Below are 13,232 nucleotides of genomic sequence, written 5' to 3' on the forward strand. Positions count from 1 at the left end.
CAAGGTATTCGCTGAGGGGCATATTGAGTCCATGAAAGATTGAAATTTTTGTCCTAAGTTAGCGGAAAGTGAGACTTTGTGAGAAAAAAACAAAAAAAATCAATTTCCGCTAACTTATGCAAAAAATAAAAAATTTCTAGGAACTCGCCAGGCCCTTCATTGAATACCTTGGGGTGTCTTCTTTCCAAAGTGGGGTCACATGTGGGGAATTTATACTGCCCTGGCTTTTTAGGGGCCCGAAAGTGTGAGAAGAAGTCCGGGATCCAAATGTCTAAAAATGCCCTCCTAAAAGGAATTTGGGCCCCTTTGCGCATCTAGGCTGCAAAAAAGTGTCACACATCTGGTATCGCCGTATTCAGGAGAAGTTGGGGAATGTGTTTTGGGGTGTCATTTTACATATACCCATGCTGGGTGAGAAAAATATCTTGGTCAAATGCCAACTTTGTATAAAAAAATGGGAAAAGTTGTCTTTTGCCAAGATATTTCTCTCATCCAGCATGGGTATATGTAAAATGACACCCCAAAACACATTCCCCAACTTCTCCTGAGTACGGCGATACCAGATGTGTCACACTTTTTTGCTTCCAAGATGGGCAAAGGGGCACATATTCCAAAGTGCACCTTTCGGATTTCACAGGCCATTTTTTACAGATTTTGATTGCAAGGTACTTCTTACACATTTGGGCCCCTAAATTGCCAGGGCAGTATAACTACGCCAGAAGTGACCCCATTTTGGAAAGAAGACACCCCAAGGTATTCCGTGAGGGGCACGGCGAGTTCCTAGAATTTTTTATTTTTTGTCACAAGTTAGCGGAAAATGATGATTTTTCTTTTTTTTTCTTTTTTCCTTACAAAGTCTCATATTCCACTAACTTGCAACAAAAAATAAAAGATTCTAGGAACTCGCCATGCCCCTCACGGAATACATTGGGGTGTCTTCTTTCCAAAATGGGGTCACTTGTGGCATAGTTATACTGCCCTGGCAATTTAGGGGCCCAAATGTGTGAGAAGAACTTTGCAACCAAAATGTGTAAAAAATGACCGGTGAAAACCAAAAGGTGCACTTTGGAATATGTGCCCCTTTGCCCACCTTGGCAGCAAAAAAGTGTCACACATCTGGTATCGCCGTACTCAGGAGAAGTTGGGGAATGTGTTTTGGGGTGTCATTTTACATATACCCATGCTGGGTGAGAAAAATATCTTGGTCAAATGCCAACTTTGTATAAAAAAAATGGGAAAAGTTGTCTTTTGCCAAGATATTTCTCTCACCCAGCATGGGTATATGTAAAATGACACCCCAAAACACATTCCCCAACTTCTCCTGAGTACGGCGATACCAGATGTGTCACACTTTTTTGCTGCCAAGGTGGGCAAAGGGGCACATATTCCAAAGTGCACCTTTCAGATTTTGCAGGCCATTTTTTAAACATTTTGATTGCAAGGTACTTCTCACACATTTGGGCCCCTAAATTGCCAGGGCAGTATAACTACGCCACAAGTGACCCCATTTTGGAAAGAAGACACCCCAAGGTATTCCGTGAGGGGCATGGCGAGTTCCTCGAATTTTTTATTTTTTGTCGCAAGTTAGTGGAATATGAGACTTTGTAAGAAAAAAAAAAAAATTTTAAATCATCATCATTTTCCACTAACTTGTGACAAAAAATAAAAAGTTCTATGAACTCACTATGCCCATCAGCGAATACCTTAGGGTGTCTACTTTCCGAAATGGGGTCATTTGTTGGGGTTTTCTACTGTCTGGGCATTGTAGAACCTCAGGAATCATGACAGGTGCTCAGAAAGTCAGAGCTGTTTCAAAAAGCGGAAATTCACATTTTTGTACCATAGTTTGTAAATGCTATAACTTTTACCCAAACCATTTTTTTTTTTTGCCCAAACATTTTTTTTTTATCAAAGACATGTAGAACAATAAATTTGGCGAAAAATTTATATATGGATGTCGTTTTTTTTGCAAAATTTTACAGCTGAAAGTGAAAAATTGCATTTTTTTGGCAAAAAAAACGTTACATTTTGATTAATAACAAAAAAAGTAAAAATGTCAGCAGCAATAAAATACCACCAAATGAAAGCTCCATTAGTGAGAAGAAAAGGAGGTAAAATTCATTTGGGTGGTAAGTTGCATGACCGAGCGATAAACGGTGAAAGGAGTGCAGTGCCGAAGTGTAAAAAGTGCTCTGGTCATGAAGGGGGTTTCACCTAGCGGGGCTGAAGTGGTTAACCGCCTCCGGACCGCCTAACGCAGATGTGCGTTCCGGAGGCGGCAGCTCTGCGCAGAGTGACGCATATACGCGTCATCTCGCGCGTTCACAGGAACTGAAGGTAAGCGAGTGGATCTCCAGCCTGCCAGCGGCGATCGCTCGCTGGCAGGCTGGAGATGTGATATTTTTAACCCCTAACAGGTATATATTATTTTGATAACAGCGTCTAATATACCTTCTACCTGGTCCTCTGGTGGTCCCTTTTGTTTGGATCGATCACCAGAGGACACAGGTAGCTGTGTAAAGTACCACAAAACACTACACTACACCCCCCCCTGTCACTTATTAACCCCTTATGAACCCCTGATCACCCATGATCACCCCCCTGTCATTGATCACCCCCCTGTCATTGATCACCCCCCTGTAAGGCTCCATTCAGACGTCCGTATGCGTTTTGCGGATCCGATCCATGTATCCATGGATCCGCAAAAAACATACGGACGTCTGAATAGAGCCTTACAGGGGGGTGATCAATGACGGGGGGTGATCACCCATATAGATTCCCTGATCACCCCCTGTCATTGATCACCCCCCTGTAAGGCTCCATTCAGACGTCCGTATGCGTTTTTCGGATCCGATCCATGTATCCGTGGATCCGTAAAAATCATACAGACGTCTGAATGGAGCCTTACAGGGGGGTGATCAATGACAGGGGGGTGATCAGGGAGTCTATATGGGTGATCACCCCCCTGTCATTGATCACCCCCCTGTAAGGCTCCATTCAGACATTTTTTTTGGCCCAAGTTAGCAGAAATTGTTTTTTTGTTTTTTGTTTTTTCTTACAAAGTCTCATATTCCACTAACTTGTGTAAAAAAATAAAATCTCACATGAACTCACCATACCCCTCACGGAATCCAAATGCGTAAAATTTTTTAGACATTTATATTCCAGACTTCTTCTCACGCTTTAGGGCCCCTAAAATGCCAGGGCAGTATAAATACCCCACATGTGACCCCATTTCGGAAAGAAGACACCCCAAGGTATTCCGTGAGGGGCATATTGAGTCCATGAAATATTGAAATTTTTGTCCCAAGTTAGCGGAAAGGGAGACTTTGCGAGAAAATACAAAAAAAAAATCAATTTCCGCTAACTTGTGCCAAAAAAAAATAAATTCTATGAACTCGCCATGCACCTCATTGAATACCTTGGGGTGTCTTCTTTCCAAAATGGGGTCACATGTGGGGTATTATACTGCCCTGGCTTTTTAGGGGCCCGAAAGCGTGAGAAGAAGTCTGGGATCCAAATGTCTAAAAATGCCCTCCTAAAAGGAATTTGGGCCACTTTGCGCATCTAGGCTGCAAAAAAGTGTCACACATCTGGTATCGCCGTACTCAGGAGAAGTTGGGCAATGTGTTTTGGGGTGTCATTTTACATATACCCATGCTGGGTGAGATAATATCTTGGTCAAACGCCAACTTTGTATAAAAAAATGGGAAAAGTTGTCTTTTGCCAAGATATTTCTCTCACCCAGCATGGGTATATGTAAAATGACACCCCAAAACACATTCCCCAACTTCTCCTGAGTACGGCTATACCAGATGTGTGACACTTTTTTGCCGCCTAGGTGGGCAAAGGGGCCCACATTCCAAAGAGCACCTTTAGGATTTCACAGGTCATTTTTTACACATTTTGATTTCAAACTACTTACCACACATTAGGGCCCGTAGAATGGCAGGGCAGTATAACTACCCCACAAGTGACCCCATTTTGGAAAGAAGACACCCCAAGGTATTCCGTGAGTGGCATGGCGAGTTCCTAGAATTTTTTATTTTCTGTCACAAGTTAGCGGAAAATGATGATTTATTTATTTATTTATTTATTTCTTACAAAGTCTCATATTCCACTAACTTGTGACAAAAAATAAAAAATTCTAGGAACTCGCCATGCCCCTCACGGAATACCTTGGGGTGTCTTCTTTCCAAAATGGGGTCACTTGTGGGGTAGTTATACTGCCCTGGCAATTTAGGGGCCCATATGTGTGAGAAGTAGTTTGCAATCAAAATGTGTAAAAAATGGCCTGCGAAATCCGAAAGGTGCACTTTGGAATATGTGCCCCTTTGCCCACCTTGGCTGCAAAAAAGTGTCACACATGTGGTATCGCCGTCATTTAACATATACCCATGCTGGGTGAGATAAATATCTTGGTCAAATGCCAACTTTGTATAAAGAAAATTGGAAAAGTTGTCTTTTGCCAAGATATTTCTCTCACCCAGCATGGGTATATGTAAAATGACACCCCAAAACACATGCCCCAACTTCTCCTGAGTACGGCGATACCAGATGTGTCACACTTTTTTGCAGCCTAGGTGGGCAAAGGGACCCACATTCCAAAGTGCACCTTTCGGATTTGACCGGTCATTTTTTACAGATTTTGATTGCAAACTACTTCTCACGCATTTGGGCCCCTAAATTGCCAGGGCAGTATAACTACGCCACAAGTGACCCCATTTTGGAAAAAAGACACCCCAAGGTATTTTGTGATGGGCATAGTGAGTTCATGGAAGTTTTTATTTTTTGGCACAAGTTAGTGGAATATGAGACTTTGTAAGAAAAAAAATTTAAAAAAAAATCATCATTTTCCGCTAACTTGTGACAAAATATAAAAAGTTCTATGAACTCACTATGCCCATCAGCGAATACCTTTTGTCATTTGTGGGGTTTTTCTACTGTCTGGGCATTGTAGAACCTCAGGAAACATGACAGGTGCTCAGAAAGTCAGAGCTGCTTCAAAATTCACATTTTTGTACCATAGTTTGTAAACGCTATAACTTTTACCCAAACCATTTTTTTTTTTTGCCCAAACATTTTTTTTTTATCAAAGACATGTAGAACAATACATTTTGCAAAAAATGTATATATGGATGTCATTTTTTTTGCAAAATTTTACAGCTGAAATCAAATTTTGATTAATAACAAAAAAAGTTTAAATGTCAGCAGCAATGAAATACCACCAAATGAAAGCTCTATTAGTGAGAAGAAAAGGAGGTAAAATTCATTTGGGTGGTAAGTTGCATGACCAAGCAATAAACGGTGAAAGTAGTGTAGTGCAGAAGTGTAAAAAGTGGCCTGGTCATTAAGGGGGTTTCAGCTAGCGGGGTTGAAGTGGTTAAACACCTCTTTGACCCCCAAGAACATGTTGGTGGGCTAATTCTAATATGAGCTTACGGTAAGGCTTGGGCACCACCAATTGTTCAGTTTGCTCCCCCCCGTAACTGATTTTCACGGTATAGCAATTCTTTGCGAACGACAAACCGGGGAAACATAGATTCCGCCCACGGTTGTTGCGGCTCACCCTCTACTATCACCACATTTTCCCAGGCCCGAGTCTGGGTGGGATCCCGGTGCTGTGCAGTACCAAAATTTTCATCAGAGACATTGAGGTCTGCCAAATCCGGTCCTGGTGGCAACTCCTCCATGTCTCCCACCAAGACATTTAGTGGGGTTGTCTCCTCCTCCTCAGAGGTGGATACCCTCACTGCTGGGCTTTCAGCCTCAGGTTCCCAGGGCTCTGGATTCCCCCCTGAGCAGGGCCACTCTGGTGGGGTTACCCCTAACCTGTGTGTATCATCACATTTAACCTCTGGCCACAGTGATGGGAACCCGGGGAAGTCTCTCCCTATTACTAGTTTGTGTGGGAGGGTGGTGGCTACGGCCACCTTATGAGTCCACTTGCCGGCCACCGTGGACAAGGTCACCTGGGCGGTGGGATAATCTTTCAAGTCCCCATGAATACATACCACCCCCACCTTTTGGCCCATGTACTCGACAGGTAGCACCAGGGCAGCGCTCACCAGGGTCACCAGGTTCCCTGAGTCCAGCAGCGCCACCTTCAAAGTACCTCCTACCTTCACTTGGCACAGACCCCTAAGGTCTCTAACTTGTGACAAAAAATAAAAAATACTAGGAACTCGCCATGCCCCTCACGGAATACCTTGGGGTGTCTTCTTTCCAAAATGGGGTCACTTGGGCCCTAATGTGTGGTAAGTAGTTTGAAATGAAAATGTGTAAAAAATGACCTGTGAAATCCTAAAGGTGCTCTTTGGAATGTGGGCCCCTTTGCCCACATTCCAAAAAAGTGTCACACATGTGGTATCGCCGTACTCAGGAAAAGTTGGGCAATGTGTTTTGGGGTGTCATTTTACATATACCCATGCTGAGTGAGAGAAATATCTTGGCAAAAGACAACTTTTCCCATTTTTTTATACAAAGTTCGCATTTAACCAAGATATTTAAGATTTTTTTTTTGTATTTTCTCACAAAGTCTCCCTTTCCGCTAGCTTGGGACAAAAATTTCAATCTTTCATGGACTCAATATGCCCCTCACGGAATACCTTTGGGTGTCTTCTTTCTAAAATGGGGTCACATGTGGGGTATTTATACTGCCCTGGCATTTTAGGGGCCATAAAGCGTGAGAAGTCTGGAATATAAATGTCTAAAAAATTTTACGCATTTGGCTTCCGTGAGGGGTATGGTGAGTTCATGTGAGATTTAATTTTTTGACACAAGTTAGTGGAATATGAGACTTTGTAAGAAAAATAAAATAAAAATAAAATATCTATTTCCGCTAACCTGTGCCCAAAAAATGTCTAAATGGAGCCTTACAGGGGGTGATCAATGACAGGGGGGTGATCAGGGAGTCTATATGGAGTGATCACCCCCCTGTCATTGATCACCCCCCTGTAAGGCTCCATTCAGACGTCCATATGTGTTTTGCGGATCCGCGGTGTTCGTGTTTTGCGAATCCACGGATCCGCAAAGCACATACGGACGTCTGAATGGAGCCTTACAGGGGGGTGATCAATGACAGGGTGGTGATCACTCCCAAAAAATGTCTAAATGGAGCCTTACAGGGGGTGATCAATGACAGGGGGGTGATCAGGGAGTCTATATGGAGTGATCACCCCCCTGTCATTGATCACCCCCCTGTAAGGCTCCATTCAGACGTCCATATGTGTTTTGCGGATCTGCGGTGTCCGTGTTTTGCGAATCCACGGATCCGCAAAACACATACGGACGTCTGAATGGAGCCTTACAGGGGGGTGATCAATGACAGGGTGGTGATCACTACATATAGACTCCCTGATCACCCCCCTGTCATTGATCACCCCCCTGTAAGGCTCCATTCAGACGTCCATATGTGTTTTGCGGATCAGATCCATGTATCCGTGGATCCGTAAAAAACATACGGACGTCTGAATGGAGCCTTACAGGGGGGTGATCAATGACAGGGGGTGATCAGGGAGTGTATATGAGGTGATCACCCCCCTGTCATTGATCACCCCCCTGTAAGGCTCCATTCAGACGTCCGTATGTGTTTTGCGGATCCGATCCATGTACCTGTAAAAATCATACGGACGTCTGAATGGAGCCTTACAGGGGGGTGATCAATGACAGGGGGGTGATCAAGGAATCTATATGGGTGATCACCCCCCTGTAAGGCTCCATTCAGACGTCCGTATGTGTTTTGCGGATCCGATCCATGTATCCGTTGATCCGTAAAAATCATACAGACGTTTGAATGGAGCCTTACAGGGGGGTGATCAGGGAATCTATATGGGTGATCACCCCCCTGTCATTGATCACCCCCCTGTAAGGCTCCATTCAGACGTCCATATGTGTTTTGCGGATCCGATCCATGTATCCGTGGATCCGTAAAAATCATACGGACATCTGAATGGAGCCTTGCAGGGGGGTGATCAATGACAGGGGGGTGATCAGGGAGTCTCTATGGGGTGATCAGGGGTTCATAAGGGGTTAATAAATGACAGGGGGCGGTGTAGTGTAGTGTAGTGGTGGTTGGTGCTACTTTACACAGCTACCTGTGTCCTCTGGTGGTCGAGCCAAACAAAAGGGACCACCAGAGGACCAGGTAGCAGGTATATTAGACGCTGTTACCTTCCGTTCGCTGTGTGCGCGCGTTCACAGGAAGTCTCGGCTCACACGAGATGACGCGCCAATGCGTCACTCTGCGCAGAGCTGCCGCCTCCGGACCGCGAATCTGCGTTAGGCGGTCCGGAGGCGGTTAATATATTGTGTCATCCTTCCCCCAAGGACTGTACCTGCTGCTGCTGCTTCACCTCCTCCCCAATGCTGAGTTACTGTTTGTGCTGCTGGCAGAGCGCGGTCAGGGCCTGGGGCAGATCTTCACCAAGCTGGACTGGAGACGCTGCTGGATATGGTCAGTCAGGTCACAGTGCGAGGAGTGCCAGCAGAAGAACAGAACAGGGACATTTGACAAAGTAAAGACACAGAAAACGAAAGGATTTTATCCATTCACAACTGATGTTTCTCTGACTGCTGCAGAACCTCCTAATGCACATCTCAGCTGCTGCAGGATCTCCTAATACACACATTAGCTACTGCAGAACCTCCTAATGCACACCTCAGCTGCTGCACCACATCATAGCACACACCTCAGCTGCTGCAGAACATCACATTACACACTTTAACTGCTGAAGAACATCATAATACACACCTCAGCTGCTGCAGAACCTTATACTACACACCTCAGCTTTGCAGAACCTCCTATTACACAACTCAGCTTCTGCAAAACCTCATAATACACACCTCAGCTGCTTCAGAACCACCTAATACACGTCTTAGCTGCTGGAGAACCTCCTACTACACACCTCAGCTGCTGCATAACCTCCTAATACACACCTCAGCTGCTGCAGAACCTCCTAATACACACCTTACCTGCTGCAGAACCTCCTAATACACACATCAGCTGCTGCAGAACCTCCTTACACACCTCAGCTCCTGCAGAACCTACTAATACACACCTCATCTGCTACAGAACCTCCTTACACACCTCAGCTGCTGCAGAACATCCTAATACACACCTTAGCTGCTGCAGAACCTCATAATACACCTCAGCTGCTGCAGATCCTCCTAATACACACCTCAGCTGCTGCAGACTCTCCTAAAATACACACATTAACTACTGCAGAACCTCCTAATACACACCTCAGCTGCTGCACCACATCATAGTACACACCTCAGCTGCTGCAGAACATCACAGTACACACTTAAACTGCTGCAGAACATCATAATACACACCTCAGCTGCTACAGAACCTTTTAGTACACACCTCAGCTTCTGCAGAACCTCCAAATACACACCTCAGCTGCTGCATAACCTCCTAATACACACCTCAGCTGCTGCAGAACCTCCTAATACACACCTTACCTGCTGCAGAACCTCCTAATACACACATCAGCTGCTGCAGAACCTCCTTACACACCTCAGCTCCTGCAGAACCTACTAATACACACCTCATCTGCTACAGAACCTCCTTACACACCTCAGCTGCTGCAGAACATCCTAATACACACCTTAGCTGCTGCAGAACCTCATAATACACCTCAGCTGCTGCAGATCCTCCTAATACACAGCTCAGCTGCTGCAGACTCTCCTAAAATACACACATTAACTACTGCAGAACCTCCTAATACACACCTCAGCTGCTGCACCACATCATAGTACACACCTCAGCTGCTGCAGAACATCACAGTACACACTTAAACTGCTGCAGAACATCATAATACACACCTCAGCTGCTACAGAACCTTTTAGTACACACCTCAGCTTCTGCAGAACCTCCAAATACACACCTCAGCTGCTGCAGAACCACCTAATACACTTCTTAGCTGCTGGAGAACCTCTTAGTACACACATCAGCTGCTGCATAACCTCCTAATAAACACCTCAGCTGCTGCAGAACCACTTAATACACACTTCAGCTGCTACAGAACCTCCTAATACACACATTACCTGCTGCAGAACCTCTTAATACACACATCAGCTGCTGCAGAACCTCTGTACACACCTCAGCTGCTGCAGAACATCACAGTACACACTTAAACTGCTGCAGAAGATCATAATACACACCTCAGCTGCTGCAGAACCTTATAGTACACACCTCAGCTTCTGCAGAACCTCCTAATACACAACTCAGCTTCTGGAAAACCTCCTAATACACAACTCAGCTGCTGCAAAACCACCTAATACACTTCTTAGCTGCTGGAGAACCTCCTAGTACACACATCAGCTGCTGCATAACCTCCTAATACACACCTCAGCTGCTGCAGAACCTCTTAATACACACCTCAGCTGCTACAGAACCTCCTAATACACACCTTACCTGCTGCAGAACCTCCTAATACACACATCAGCTGCTGCAGAACCTCCTTACTCGCCTCAGCTGTTGCAGAACCTACTAATACACACCTCAGCTGCTCCAGAACCTCCTTACACACCTCAGCTGCTGCAGAACATCCTAATACACACCTTAGGCTACTTTCACACTTGCGCTTGATCGGATCCGTTCTGAACGGATCCGATCATATTAATGCAGACGGAGGCTCCGTTCAGTACGGATCCGTCTGCATTAATAACTTAGAAAAAATTCTAAGTGTGAAAGCAGCCTGAGCGGATCCGTTCAGACTTTCAATGTAAAGTCAATGGGGGACGGATCCGCTTGAAGATTGAGCCATAGGGTGACATCTTCAAGCGGATCCGTTCCCATTGACTTACATTGTAAGTCTGAACGGATCCGCTCGCCTCCGCACGGCCAGGCGGACAGCTGAACGCTGCAAGCAGCGTTCAGCTGTCCGCCTGTCCGTGCGGAGGCGAGCGGAGCGGAGGCTGAACGCCGCCAGACTGATGCAGTCTGAGCGGATCTGCTCCATTCAGACTGCATCAGGGCTGGACGGAGGCGTTCGGGTCCGCTCGTGAGCTCCTTCAAACGGAGCTCACGAACGGACCAACGAACGCAAGTGTGAAAGTAGCCTTAGCTGCTGCAGAATTTCATAATACACCTCAGCTGCTGCAGAACCTCCTAATACACACCTCAGCTGCTGCAGAACATCCTAATACACACCTCAGCTGCTGCAGAACATCCTAATGCACACCTCAGCTGCTGCAGAACATCATAATCTGATGCTAGAACATATAAGGCTTTGATCACATCTGTGTTGGGCTTCGTTCGCAGATCAGGTCATAAATGCTGGGCACAATTTTATAGCCTGGCAGATGGAACCCAGATCCGGAACTACGGTGATTTTCGTTGATTTGCTCCTATGACGGCAGAACAGTAAACATCACCAGCACAGATGTGAACAAAGCCTAATACACACCTCAGAAGCTGCAGAACATCACAATAGTCACAAGAGAACTACAAGTCTCATCATCACCAGATTGTTATTATTGGAAATTAAAGACAACACAGGGAGAGGAAAAATTTAGAGAACTACAACTCCCAGCATGTCCCGGCTGTTATTATCAGATACAAGTGGATAATACACAAAGAGAGTATAAGGCAGGGTTCACATCACTGTTTAGTTTTCCGTACTTCTGATCGGTCAGAAAAACTGAAAAATAAAGAAAAAACAGATCTTGTATTTCAAGCATCAGTTCTGCGCATTTGGCATTTGTAAATGCCATTTGATTTGTTAATTTAGATGGAATAAAGTCCTGGAAACTAAACGGTGATGTGAACCCAGACTCAGAAGAAAGAACTACAACTCCCAGCATGTCCAGATTATTATAGGGCATCATCCAATTGTACTAGGTGAGAGCATTAAAAGGAAATAACTATAACCCCCAGCATGGCCAGACTTATTATGGGGCATCAGTATATATTACAGGGAAGAGGTACAAGAGGAGAGAACTACAACTCCCAGTATGTCCAGATTATTATAGGACTAGTTGTATTAGGTGATACAAAAAACAAAGTTCTCCAGCAGCACAGCACAGCAACAATGATGTGTGGAGTGCCAGCAAATGTAGAGGCGATTCACCAACCATGAAATAATAAAAAATGAGCTCCACGGCTCATTCACCGGTTATCTAACTGGTGAATAAGGCTCCATCCAGACGTCCGCAGTGCATTGCAGATCCGCAAATTGCGTATCCGCAATACACCCGGCCGGCACCCCCATAGAAATGCCTATTCTTGTCCGCAATTGCGGACAAGCATAGGACATGCTCTATTTTCTTACAAAGCTGCGGACTGGAAGATCGGGGCCACACTCTGGAAATGCGGATGCGGAGAGCACATAGTGTACTCTCCGCATCCATTCCTTCCCCATAGAGAATGAATGGGTCCGCACCCGTTCTGCACAATTGCGGAACGGATGCGAACCACACTTGCGGACGTGTGAATGGAGTATTAACTGCATATTTTTTGGGAAGTGCCGTGGAGCTCATTTTTTATTGTATTAGGTGATAGCTTTAAAAGGAAATAACTATAATCCCCAGAATGGCCAGACTTATTTTAGGGCATAACTATACATTGCAGAGAGGAGATATAAAAGGATAGAACTACAACTCCCAGCATTACCAATCTGTACTAGGAAAAAAGTTGAAACTACATGGAGAGGGATACAATAGGCCAGAAGAACTACAACTCCCAGAATTACCAGACTGTACTAGGACATATGTTTAAGTTACATTGAGAGGGATATAATAGGACAGAACTACAACTCCCTGCTTTTCTAGGATGTTATGGGTTATCTCAGGACACCACTAACCTCTCCTCCAGACACTACACAGAAGCTCTGCCCCCTCACAGCGATATCCCACACGTCTTTCACCAGTCCTCTGCACTGGTCACATGATGATGACATCACCAAAGGTCCTTTAGACTTCTGCTGCTCTGCTATTCCTTGGCTTCCTGCACTGGTCACATGGTTGATGACATCACCAAAGGTCCTTGTCCACGTCTTACATTCTCATTCTCCCCATAGCAACTGCGTGGTTTGCCTCTATTTTTGGAGGTACGCCACTGGACTTGCAGTAGGCCAGTCCTTCAGGGTGAGCGAATGTGAGGTCACAGGGGACAGTTAACAGACCGAGGGTTGCTCTTGGTACTCAAAATTTTTAATATATCCTGGGCAGGCGTACAGCAGTGATGGAGAGGCTGGCACATAGATCCTCTGGGGCACTCTCTGAAT

The sequence above is a fragment of the Bufo gargarizans genome, chromosome 10 (genome assembly GCF_014858855.1).
Source record: "Bufo gargarizans isolate SCDJY-AF-19 chromosome 10, ASM1485885v1, whole genome shotgun sequence".
Taxonomy (NCBI): Eukaryota; Metazoa; Chordata; class Amphibia; order Anura; family Bufonidae; genus Bufo; species Bufo gargarizans.